Here is a 12,628-nt window from a genome sequence, read left to right as displayed (position 1 = left end):
GGAGCAAGCACCACATATATAAATTGAAGAAAACTTTGGTTCAGTTTCTTAGTAAAATTTTTACCATAACGCTGGAAAAAAAATTGCACTAGAATATTGGTGCCACATAAGTTTTGAAGTGAAACTGAATAACAATGCCGATAATAGAAAACAAATATATGAAAACTTGAGCATATTGTACTAGAGGAATCCCACAGCTTCAAGCATTGAAGGGTGGAGTCATGAAATTGGGGTACTAATTAACTCTCAGGTATACATAGCGTGTATTCTAAAGGGTTTCAACAAGCAAATAATATCACGGACAACCACATAAGCCCAACCATAGACGCAACCCAGCAAAAAATTATTCTGCAACCGCGTCTTGTACAGCACGCAACGACAGTCATTCGCTTCCTTTTTGAGTTCGGGTCTTCTCTCTCGATCTAAAATGGACCGTAAAATTCGACGCCTGCATGTAGCAATCTAAACTTTTCGTCAAAGCTGTATTTCACAGGCCAGTTTTAGAGCGCAGCTCTCAGGCGCCCGTTTCCGGCTTGAGCAACGTCACCATCGCCGTCGGCGTAACCGCGCGTTGCATTATGGGACGTCTCCCATAATGACGTGTGACGCCACGAGGGTCACGAGGGACGTCACAAAGGTCAGTCGCGAAGGTCACGACCTTCACAAGGCCTTCACGAGTGACGTCACTAGGGTCACGAGTGACGTCACGAGGGAGGAGGAAGGGAGGGAGAGGAGGAGGGGCATACCCTCCTCTCCGTAACCTTTCCTCCTCAAACGCTGCGCTCTACACTCTAAGAAAAAATGGAGGAAAAAGGTAGCAACGGCGCGTCCTCCTCCCTTCTACTGAAGCGCCCCCAAGCGGACACGAGAAACAGGGAGGAATGAAACGTTTTTCTCCTTCTCCAGGCAGACGGGAGAAAGCTTTCGCCCCCCCAAATCATCTTCTTTCGGTTTCATTTTTCGAGCACGTCGCGCACGTTGTTTTATAAATTTTGTTGATTTGATTGAGCTTCAGCGGCAGCGAGGCCGCCTGTAATTCCGTCTTCTAATCCAAACGTGCAGAACATTTCGGTTGCACTGACGTTTTTATCACTAATTTTATCAAACGAGCAAACGAAGCCGCCAGAAACAGCGAAGTTTCGGAGCAGTGCCAGCAGCGCTATGTACACTGGGTAAGATGCATAGAGATCATCAAGGAGGTTATAATGGGCAGGAGGTGGCGTCCCTATCCCCAATGCATGGAGCGAAGTGTAACGGAAGTAGGCGTGGCCACGAGCCGCAACGAGCATTTCTTGACCAATGGGAAGCCTAGTGAGTGGGCGCCGCCATTAATTTCGGTGCAAACAACCGCGTTGCCAAGACATTTCCGTGGCAACGCGAGTGTGTGCACCGAAAGTAATGGCGGCACCCACTGTTATTTGAAACAGCGCTTAACGGGAGACTTTTATATTATAAACGAACGCCTGGTTGCCCAGCAGAAAGCAAGTGACTAGAATTGAGACGCTCTAGACGACGCACCGTGAAGGACTCGGCGGTGCGCAACGCATTTTTTAATAAACAGCAGCAGCAGATCGCACGAGCGCGCATGCAAGCCAGGAGCGCACAGAACGGGCTCGCGCTTCCAGTTCTGACTTCGCTCGCACATAACGTGGAACTAAGTATAAACACTCACGCTGCAAAGCATTTGCATCGTGGACGCCCACGGCGGACGCCGACAGCATCGAAAGCTAGCCTCGTGAAGCACACGCCGGAGCAGATTAGAAAGCAGACGAACCGCCGGTGCGCCCCACGGCCTCGGAACGGGTGCGCAAGGCAGTCTGGGATTAAACGCATCTTCCGGCTTCACTCAGGCTGACGTCATGCCGGGTCCTGTCTGTTTAAACGGTTTAAACGTCCTTGGAGATCATACATACTAACTGTAGAGGAAAAGGTCCGCCATTTTCCCATGCATTCTGGCTTCCGCAAGCGGCGGAGCTTGCAGGCAGACCTTCGGGGTTCTACACATGGTTACCAACCTGCCTACGATTTCACGAACATAATTATATCATTAGAGCAGTGTCATGAACTTCAATAATCCACGAACTTACCGGTGGAAAGATATTCGCGTTCCTTTCGAAGCTTTCTTTTTGCATAGCGCGCACGTGTACGGCCTCCCGTCAAAACTAAACTAAACCAGATAACCGACTTCGCGGGTGGCCGCGCCTGGCCGCGCCCCAGGAATACGAAACCGAGCAACCACCAGATTTCCGAGATTTCAACAGAAGAAGTATACTGCTTTTTATAAGCGTTAGAATAGCTCAGAATTTAGTTTACAACGTTAAATTATCACTGTCTATATTGATAAGAGTTTTCAGTCCTCGCGATTAGCATTGCGACTGCCGTCCTTCAGCTGGCAACGTTGGTTTCTTTCTCTCGTGTTCTGTCGCTCTGTTTCGCGGTCTTTCACTCGGGACCCAGGATGTCGGCGCACGGGATTTGCCCAACACCACCTAGAGCTGAAGGCCGCAGCGCTCCTTCGGTGACGTCACACGAGTCGTCTGGCGAGCGCCGCGTAAAAGTGCTGCACTGAAGGCGTCGCGCATAGATTTACCGACGTAGATGGCATTTTTTATTGACCTAAACGTTTGTTAATTGGTCAAACAGGATTTATAAATATCTATATGACTGGGAGACATAATTTGTTACATGGGCAGCATATTAGGACGTGCCATTATAGTTATGATACGCAAGAACAAGGATAACGACGTTTTGGGAGAGATGGGTTTTCGTTTTATGCATCCACATCTTGGGTGCTTTAATTATTTCTAGGAGTGAGAAGACACAAACAAACAAAAAATAAATTCCCTGAATTGTTATTGTAAGTGATGGGACCCGCCAAAATGCATAACAGCAACAATCCAGTTTGATAAGACATGTGTGGTTAATGAATTCGTATGCGAAGCTAATGAAAATATTAATAAAAATATGTGGACTTTTGGAGCACGAAAAGATGCAAAGAGTTGAAATGTACTTTTTACCAGAAGTAAAAATATGATAATAAAAACATCTGCAAGCGAACTGGGGAATGTTCATCATAAAGTAAGTAATCCGAGACTGAGACACGAAGGCGAAACAGTAAACGCAGAAAAGACACAAAACAGAGGGAAAGACGCCGCCGAAATCGAAGTGCACAAGTTTTGATTTAACCGAGTGCAGGCAAAATTAAAGCATAATTTTCAGTAAGGGACACATGCAGCTGTGGAAGCTTCGTGCACACATCTACCCGCGTTCATTCACACTACGAATAGATGCTTGTGAATATAAGTTCTCTCACCTTTGAAATCTTCAAATTGTATATCCTCGTGTATCCATACTTTCTTCTTGTATCCATCTTGACACAATTCAAACACAAGTAACTTAGATGCCACTCTGTAGCTTTCGAGACACTAAGACACAGCACATGTACGGCATGTAAACTTTAATGCCACTTCGCAATAACAATGCTATGAAAACTGTTGCAATGAATATAAAATAATTATTTAGATTTTAAGATTTCACATTTTCTTTTCATTGACTTGGAATTAGCTAGCCTTATAACCTTTTCGTTCACCCTTCCACAATAGTTTTTCAGCACAATGTTCGTGCTGCACCAGAACAAGTTCTTCAGCACGAGCTCACTTGTGTGTCTTTCTTCACATGCGTCAAAGTCAGAAATCTCGTTGGTTCGATTCTAGCAGTTCCATTCTAAACTCGGTGACGAACTGACGCTGGATCGGAACTTTTAGAAACTTTGCCTGCTTGGAGAGTTCTTGAGCAACAACGTAATTGTGTGTCACGGCATTAACGGCGAACATAGTTGGATAAAAGAGCCCCCTCGATCCAATTTCTTGAGAAGAGAGTAGTTCTCGTGCGCAAGTAAAACTGTTGCCGTCTTATCTTCTTTAGTAAGCGCCGCCCTGCATTTTTGACATTTCGGCTTTTTCAAAGCGGCATAAACTGCGTACCCTGCCACGTAGACTAAAACTGGGTGGGTCGCTGCCTTATAGATATGTGATATTGCGAGCCAGCCAGCTGCCTGTACTTCCCGAAACAGTCTTCCAAGCTATCAGTCTGCATCCTTCCCAGCAGGACATAGTTCAGCCCGAGTTCAGTGAAGCAGTATTCGGCGATCTCTACAAATGCACGGGTTGTTTGACGGAGTGCTCCGTGCGTCTCCTTGGTTACCGTGCCACTGGTAAGGTTACGTTCTCGCTCTCCCATACGTCAAGCCAGGCATCCAGCCAGTCAAAAAGACTGCACAAAAAATGCACATTGGAATCGTCCTCTGCAGAAGTCACTGGTTCTTGAAAGTCGTCTCTGAGTCGTGTTCCTTTGTTCGGCGTCCATGTTAAAATTTCCTTCAGATTTCGAGATCTCGACGATTTCATTGATTCCTTTAATAATATGCGCCACAGATGTAGGAACAAGAGGGGGAGATAGAGAAAAGGCTACAGGCTCCTGAACGTGGTTTTTAAAACGGGAGCTTGCGCTACAAAGATACGTTTCTAAAATTAAAATCGAGAGCTAGCTTGTGCTTGCCGCCTTCACTGCCACGTCAGTGTAAAATTCAACAAAATAAATTCAATATTTCGAAAAAAAAAAAAGTGAAAAGATATGAGAGTTCTCACTCTGCTATGCGTCGATAGAACCAGTTTTTTTTCGACGAATCGCCCGCACCCATACTTTTCGCAGTCCTCCGGGAACTAAAATCCTCCGGGAACTAAAAACAGCACAGACACTTTTTTCGACGACGTTTCATAGTTCCCATGGCACCCAGGGACACAGCATTTATGAGGCATGGCTAGCTCGAAAGCCGCCCGTAACTTCACAACCACCACGCGTTAAAAACCGCCAAGCACACCAAACGCAAAAGACAAAAGAGACGGTTAGAACAATTCGCGTACTCCCGCCGCGAGGCTTGTGCAAGCCGCGGTGCGCAAAGGAGGAAAAAATTGTCACTGCGCAACTGCCCCGGGAGGGCCCTGGCGCCCTGGGCTCGGAAAAAGCTAAAAACAAAAAAAAAAAAAAAAAAAAAAAAAGGCCGGAGCATGCGCCGCTTGTCGTCCTCGGGAAAACACTCATAAGAAAAAGAAAAAGAGAGGGTGTGTTGCGGAGAAGCTTTCCTCTCAGGTCGGCCCACTCGTCGTGAATCTGTGGCGTCACAACTCCGAGCGCTGCGGCCTTTGCTCTAGGTGGTGTTGATTTGCCACTCCTCCTCACCCATCTTTACCCCCCTGGTAAGATGGCCGTCTCCGGATTGCAGGACCCACAGTGAAATCATAACCAGTAGTCCCACTCAAGGCCACTTCCGGTAATCGCGCATACACAGCACTCCTCAAGCCGAATGGGGACTACTAAAAGTGTAAAAAAAAAAGAAGAAATGGTAAAAAGAATTGCAATTAACTAAATTGAGTGCGTTAATGTTCATATTTTTAGAAACCATAATAAGCTAGGTTAAAATGATAAACCAATATGGAAAGAAAAACTCGAGCAGTTACCGTTAGCTTTAAAGGGATACTGAAGCGAAACTTGAAATACACCTATTATGGTCAGAAATAGGTTCAATATGATCAATGATATTCATAAATCATAATCGCGCGTTTGTATTTTGAACGGATGGCTATATTTTTCACCCTGATGGGCCCGATTGGGCGCGCGCTCAAAAATCGGCCATCGGAGAGCGCGATGCGTCTTGGGATATTGGGCGCATTCGTGACGTCACTTGTGCCGGTCGGGAAAGGCTACGGCGTGAATGTTGTGGTTACGAGCGTTGCCACTTGGTGGCGCGTCGACGGTTTACGACCTGTGACAACGTGGCCGTTTGAGATGTGCAAGGGCTGCACGCACGCTGCACCACGGGACCACGGCTGCCACGGCAAGTCGGCAACCACGGCAGCACTGACAAAACCAGCTCTGAGGCCGGATTCTCAAAGCGAATTCACGACGAAAAAAGTGCGTACGACAAATTTGAGAGAAAACCCGTGCTCTCGAAACGAAATTGTCGTAACCTTTGCGCAGGTTACGACAGAATCCTACGACAGCTCCGAAGCTTTTTACGATCAAATCAACAAGGCCGACAGCGTCGCTCAGGGGGGCTATGTTGCACTTTTTGCACTCCCAGGAGACTAGGGAGAGGGAAGTGACGTCAACAACGCAGCAAATGCAGATTGGATGTTGATTTTGTTTTCTTCTGTCAACATCCAATCTGCATTTGCTCTAGTCGCTGACGTCACTTCCCTCTTCCAGGTCTCCTGGGAGTGCAAAAAGCGCAACCAAATACGATATAGCTTCGCCAATACTGGAAACTCCTCCGAAAACACATAGGAGCGGCGGCGAACGTGACAGTGGCGCCTCTAGCGGACTCGGAGTCTACGGAAGCAGTCGTCGCAATGGAAAAGTATAGGCTCCGCGACGTCCTCGAGCTTTACAAGCCCCGTATCGTCACCCTAACAGCAGAAACAATTTATTACGGTCAGTTCGCTTGCAAAGTGGAACCCACTGATCGCAACTGCAACGACAATCGAATAACAACGCGCGCATAAACAAAGATAGAGCAGTTTATTTAGCGGTCTCAGACGCCTCTCGGGGGATCACACGCGTTTGAAACGCGTCAGGGAAGCGGAAAAAAGGCGTTTAGCTACACGAACTACGTCGTAATCGTTAAAACATGCAAAAACGACGTGTTTATATTACCAGAGCAAGGGCACGAGCTGCTGGAGCATAAAAACAAAAGAAAAAAGTAAGGATGAAAATGAACGTGCAAACACTTACCGAACTTTGCAGAAAAAATGGTGTCGCCATTCCCGACGAAAATAAGAAGAAACGGGAAAGAGAAGCGAACAACGGCGAATAAAACAAAGAAGCTAGCAAAAAAATTATTTCAACGACGAAGCTCGTTGCGGCGCTTATAGAAAAAAAAAGAAAGAAAAATGGAAAGCAGCAAATGAATAGCTGATGGTCGCCACCGGTGTTGAGTTCACGACAAACAAAGCGGAAGCAACAGACGAAACTAATAAAAAAAAAAAAAAGCGTCCCTTTTTTTTTTTTTTTTCAGCTGCTTGTTGTACATTTCTTTATTTGCTTTCGTGGCGTAGGTACGAACTAAAAACAAAACAGGGGAAATAAATAACGTAGTGCAGCTAACACTGCTCGGTAAAAGAGTCGCAGAAATGTTTTGGTCGCAGGCAGCAATCTTCTATATGTGCTAGCAGTGAGTAACCTTGTTTTGCTTTCGAATTTCTTTTTCCAGTGACTTTGGCGGGTTGTTCGTTCGCTCGCTTGACGAAGCAGTTTAAAAGTGCATTCAAGTACTTGTTGACGTAGGTGTCCGTAGGTTGACGTAGGAAGCAGAAGAAAGATTTTCCACCACATCGCACAAACTTGTTCTTGCAATGGTAGGCACCACATCGCACAAACTTGTTCTTGAATGCGGCCGGTTGATCAACAAACGATGACCCGTAGCAGACGTGCCGGCCGGAGTACACAAATAAAATTCGAATAAAAATGGGTAACGAGCTTACACTTCTTAATATATTTAATAAGTATCAAAAAGCACGTATGACGATTTTGGATTAGAAACTCAATCGAAGGCGAAAATAGGAGGTTATCGCAGACGACAGCGGAAGAAAACAACAACAACAGCAAAGTCGCAGACGGCCCTCAAAATGCCCGGGCCTATAATGCCCGGACTCCGTTTCAAACATAGCGTGCAACGTAGTCAAAGCTAGCGCGCCGGTTTGCACAGCCGACCGCGACTACGTTCGCTCCACAAAATAGTGCGGCCCCTGAAAAAAAAAAAAAAATCGAAAAGTGTACATCTTTGTAGCTAGTAACTAATAGTGGCGTTATGATTTCGAGGGAACACCGATTCTTTTTCAATAAGAAGGAAAAGATAATGTAAACTACTCCAAATTATTTTCCGTTTTCGTTCGCGCGGCACTCGCACTCGCCTCGGGTTTTCGGGATGTGCGGCAGCCCCTGCCTCGCCGGTTTCGTGAAGATGGCGTCTTACGCGGGAAGCTTTCTTTTCCTGCTCGAATATTTTCGAAGATTCGTTGTGTGAAGATCTCGCAAAAGTGCAAGCAGGTGATCGCCAACGTGTACGCGAGTTCAAGAACGTGTTTCCCGGAGACGTCGGTCCGTGAGGTCCTGGAGATCGACGGTCAGTAACGACACCGGAGTGTCTGGCAAGGTGGCGTCCCCGAAGCGAAGACCTCGCAACGTGAAAGTTCCGAGCACGCGGACAGTGTTGTGAACTGCCACCTGTTTTTTCTGGTGTTGAAGTCGGCCTTATGGCGTCAAAGTGAAACAAGCCTCAAGAAGGAACTGTGTCGGTGATGAATCGTGCGTATACGGCTCCGTCTGCTTGCGGGACCTTACAGCAGGCGGTGCCCGTGATTGCATTCCGAAGCGTCTGGGTTCTTCTGCCTGCGGGACCGTAACCATGGTCGGCTCCGTCTGCCTGAGGCACCTTAACCTTGGTCGGCTAAGTAAACGACGCACATGCCCGTGCCTGTATTCCGAGGCCCCTGCTTTCCTCGAAAAGGAAACAACACTCGATCCTGATCTCGAGTGCCGTGTGTTGTGTACGCGTCTATTGTGAATCACTCCCGCTTCATGGGGGCGCCGGCACCAGAGCACCGAGATACTGCCGTCTGGATGACTTCTTCCATACACCGGCGAGTATTCTGACTCTGAAGGAAACTTCCATGAAGTCACATCACGTGAGGGAATGCCAAGCCGTCTGAACAATGGCAGTGCGGTCCCCTAATCACAATATTCGTTATATAAAGGACCGTCCACCACACTCGAAAGGTACTCTCTGATTTTCACGCTACCATGTAAATAAACGGCTTTAAATAGAGACGCCCTGGATATCGACCGTTCTTCCGTTTTGACGAGGCCGGCGCAAGTTCGAGCGGAACACCAGCCCCTAGTCTACCTTCTTATAAATAAAAATCAACAAGAAAAGAGGAATTGAAATATGCACCTCCGCAATACGCACAATCTTGCACAAAAAATCGGTCGAGGAAAAAAAACAAAAAAAAAAACCCTTTGCGCCCTAAGTGGATTCGAACCACCGCCACCGAGATGTCGGCATCGCCGGCATCGCCAGAGCAGCGCCTTGTACCGCTCGTCCACGAAATCTCGCGGAGTAACACAATTTTGTGTGTTTTTTCATGCGCACTACTTCAGTAGCTTTCCCAGCGTTGCACGCGATGTTTGAAACGGAGCGCAGACAAACCGGGGGTGGTAAGCGCCGAAGCGAAGGAAAGGGAGTAAAAACTAAGCCAAACAAAGCAAGGATACGCGATTGTTTACGGGTAAGGCAAAAAAAAAAAAAAAAAAAAAAAGCAAGAAGAAAACAAAAAATAAACACAGCAACATATAAGCAGGAGGAAGAAATAACGCGGCAGAGTGGCGTCGCCTCAAAAATATAAAAGAAAGAAGACTCAAGAATGGAAAGAGCGGAGACGGTTCAACGGGTGTCGGCCTTTATCGTAGAAGAAGCAGCTAAGCAGAAGATGTTGGTCGTCCCCGCGCTAACAATCGGAATTTGTGCACTGTAAATAACGTGACTGAAATCATCTTTTTTCGCGGGGCTACGACGCTCTCCCCTTCTTTCTTTGCAAGCACGAGAAGTCTGCTTTTTTCGTTACTCCGCTTTTGTTAATCTATAATCGCGTCAGATTTGCATATGCACAACGCCTTCTTTCGGAGCATACTGACATCGCCGTAACGTACGTGGTTCGAAATTGACTTCTGCTTCTTCATCCGGAGACGATCTTAACGGGATTAGCCAGCTCGCCTGTTCGACGAAACGGTTATAAGCAAGACACTCATGAGAAATGGGAATTGCAACGACAAAACGAATTGACTGATAAGAACAATAAAGTTGAAACGAAGCTATGTTCTGAAATGTTTGCACATTTCCCTTTTTCACGAAACAGCGCGAAGGCATGCATTCGTGTTTTGCTTGGCTTACATAAGTTGTGACAGAATGTTTTCTTCGGGAGAACTCCGAAATTGCGCCCAGAAAGCTGTAACATCCTTCCCACGCGAAGAGAATGTCCTTCACTCATGAGCTGGCACCCATTTTTTTAACTTTCAAAGCAGCGAATGTCCGTGACAATTTTTTTTCGTTGGTCACCTCGCACGGAGATAGGCAAAACCAATGCATTTTGGAGAATTTGTCTGCCAGCGGAGACTCCGAGCTCGCCAGGGGCGCTGCAATCACTTTTCGCCCGTTTTCCGCGGGAGTTGCCAGTATTGGCTTCCATGGTATTTGGCGCAACATAGCACCCCAGTTACTTGGTATCGGCCACCAACGGACATTTATTTTTCTACGTGCTCTTCTCGTGCGTCCCGACTTCAACCAGCAAGAAAAAAGGAAGGAGTACTTAAAACAGACCACGACGATCAAGAACGCAGGATCCACAAACACACGAGAAGAGCTACAACAGCCACGATTCTGCCGACCGAGCGAGCTCGGCAGAATATAGTAGGCCTAGCAGCAACATCGACTCGGCGCACCGTTGCTCCGGCGGTCCTTGGCCAAGACCGTCTGTCCATGACCGGCTGGCCTGCTGAATGGAATATGCCCGCGCGACCCTTGTGGACCCTTACCGGATGAGTAGTTTGATCCCTGAACTAAATTTCAGAGGTCAATATTTTCCCCTTGTCATCTCGATCTCCTTGTTTTCCGAGACAGCGGTGACGAACGCTGTCGTCGAAAAGGGACTCTCATTGATTCTATCTCCTTGTTTTGTGTGATATAGAGCTCAAATAAACGCCATACGGATTACCTTGGCAACTCGGTATGTACACTCTGTTATTAGTATGCCATTTTTATTCTGACTCGACGCTACGTCAGTGTCGAGCTATAGCAGTTCGTGGGAGCTACGCGATGTCGGTCTAACCTTTCTTTGCCGAGTGTCATGTCAGTATCGAGTTGCAATCGTAAAAGATCGGTCCAGAAGCGCTTACCGAAACGCGGTCTAACAGAGCGAATCCAGCACTTCGATCAAACGCGCGTGTCCGCTCCCAGTGTGAGCAGGTATTTGGCATTTGCGTGGCTCTTGCTGACACCCTCGTAGTTCAAACATATCCTTTTTAACGTCGGCTTGCAGCTCGCGACTCGCAGCAACTAATACCGGCCGTGCCAGAAGCATGCTCGGGCCGTGTCGTGCAAAGAGCCGCAACGAGAACGAGCTCACTGTGGCCGCTGTGGCCAACTACGCTTTGGCTGCTTTGGCTTTCTCCGCCAAGGCTTTGCGAACGCGTTCAGGCCTAGGCGAATTCTGCCGGCACGCCGTATTGCCGCAGAACGGCGCTGCTATTTTGGCACAAGTGATGTCACGAGAACTTCCCCCCATCCACCAGATGAGAATTTGAAATCGTTTAATTATGTTTAAAATTAGTTCTCCTGTGTTTTACAGCGCAATATTTATATTTCCGAGGTGGTGCCTGTCCCTAGCCCATATTTATGCAACAAGATCGGCGCTAAAATTTCGTTTCACTACCCCTTTAAAAGTTCATTGCCCTAACCGAAGCCATGTTTTTAAACGTCGCCGGTCGCGTTGTCGGCGTTGTCGGTGTTGCTGTTCAGCGAATTTCGCTTTCCTAATACATTTCCCTTTCGGCTGGATCCTCGCTTGGCGTTTTAATGTCAGGTGAGTTACCGAATCACGCTACGAATGTGTTTTAAATGGGCCTGCTCAGGCAAGAAGCCAAAAAGCCGGGGACTCACTTCGCCGTTCGAGATTCCGGGATTCCGCTTCAAGTTCATTGCTGGTGAGTGCAAACATTTCTTAAAGTGCTCGTGCTGTCCTTCGCGTCAGGCCATGGCACGATCGTCTTTTCTCCAGCGTAGTGTATGTGACTCGGTTAATTTCTTAGGCGTATGCACGTAGGACGAGACTTGTAAAACGGCCGAACGTAATGGATTGCTTGTTCACGAGCTTTCACTCCACTTTACTGGAAAAATATAAATATCGCGGCAAATGACGCGGATCAGGACCGAACCTGGGATTTGCCAATCTGTAAATTCATAAAAAGAGAAGTTGGCATAAAAAAAAAAAAAACAAAAAAAACACGCATTATAAAAAGTGCATTTACCAGTTATATATTTGCAAACAGGCTGGGTACATTGAACATAATTCTGAATTAACTTAGTCAGATGGATGTCCCTTGAAGGGAATTAACGGAAAGGCACCTCTAAGAAAAAGCGTTGCTCAAACATGCCAGTTTCCTGGACTCACACCTGTCTTCTCTCTCTCCTCAGGATACCCTGTAGGTATGGCAGCATCTAGCGCATGCGTCAAGACCCCCCCCCCCCCCCCCCCCCCCCCCCGTCAAGCTCCAGACATAATTTATCTCCGCTAGGCACGTCATGCAGTAAGACCCAAAGTACTTATCTAATTTAGAAGTATAAGCAGGGACAAATCCAAGGGGAAGATCCAAGGGGGTCTCCCCCTTGGATCCCAGGGGATCTCCCTGGGATCTGCCCCTGGGTATAAGGTGCGTCTCACTTCGTCCATTCGCTGTATGCTGTTACTTTCTTATTCTGCTATGTCGTCAAGATTAGAATAGGGCCTGCCGTGATGTGTGA

Source organism: Ixodes scapularis, unplaced genomic scaffold (assembly GCF_016920785.2).
Source record: "Ixodes scapularis isolate PalLabHiFi unplaced genomic scaffold, ASM1692078v2 PGA_scaffold1__304_contigs__length_218370807, whole genome shotgun sequence".
Classification (NCBI taxonomy): domain Eukaryota; kingdom Metazoa; phylum Arthropoda; class Arachnida; order Ixodida; family Ixodidae; genus Ixodes; species Ixodes scapularis.
The sequence above is the reverse complement of the archived record's forward strand: the minus strand, read 5'-3'. Positions refer to the sequence as shown.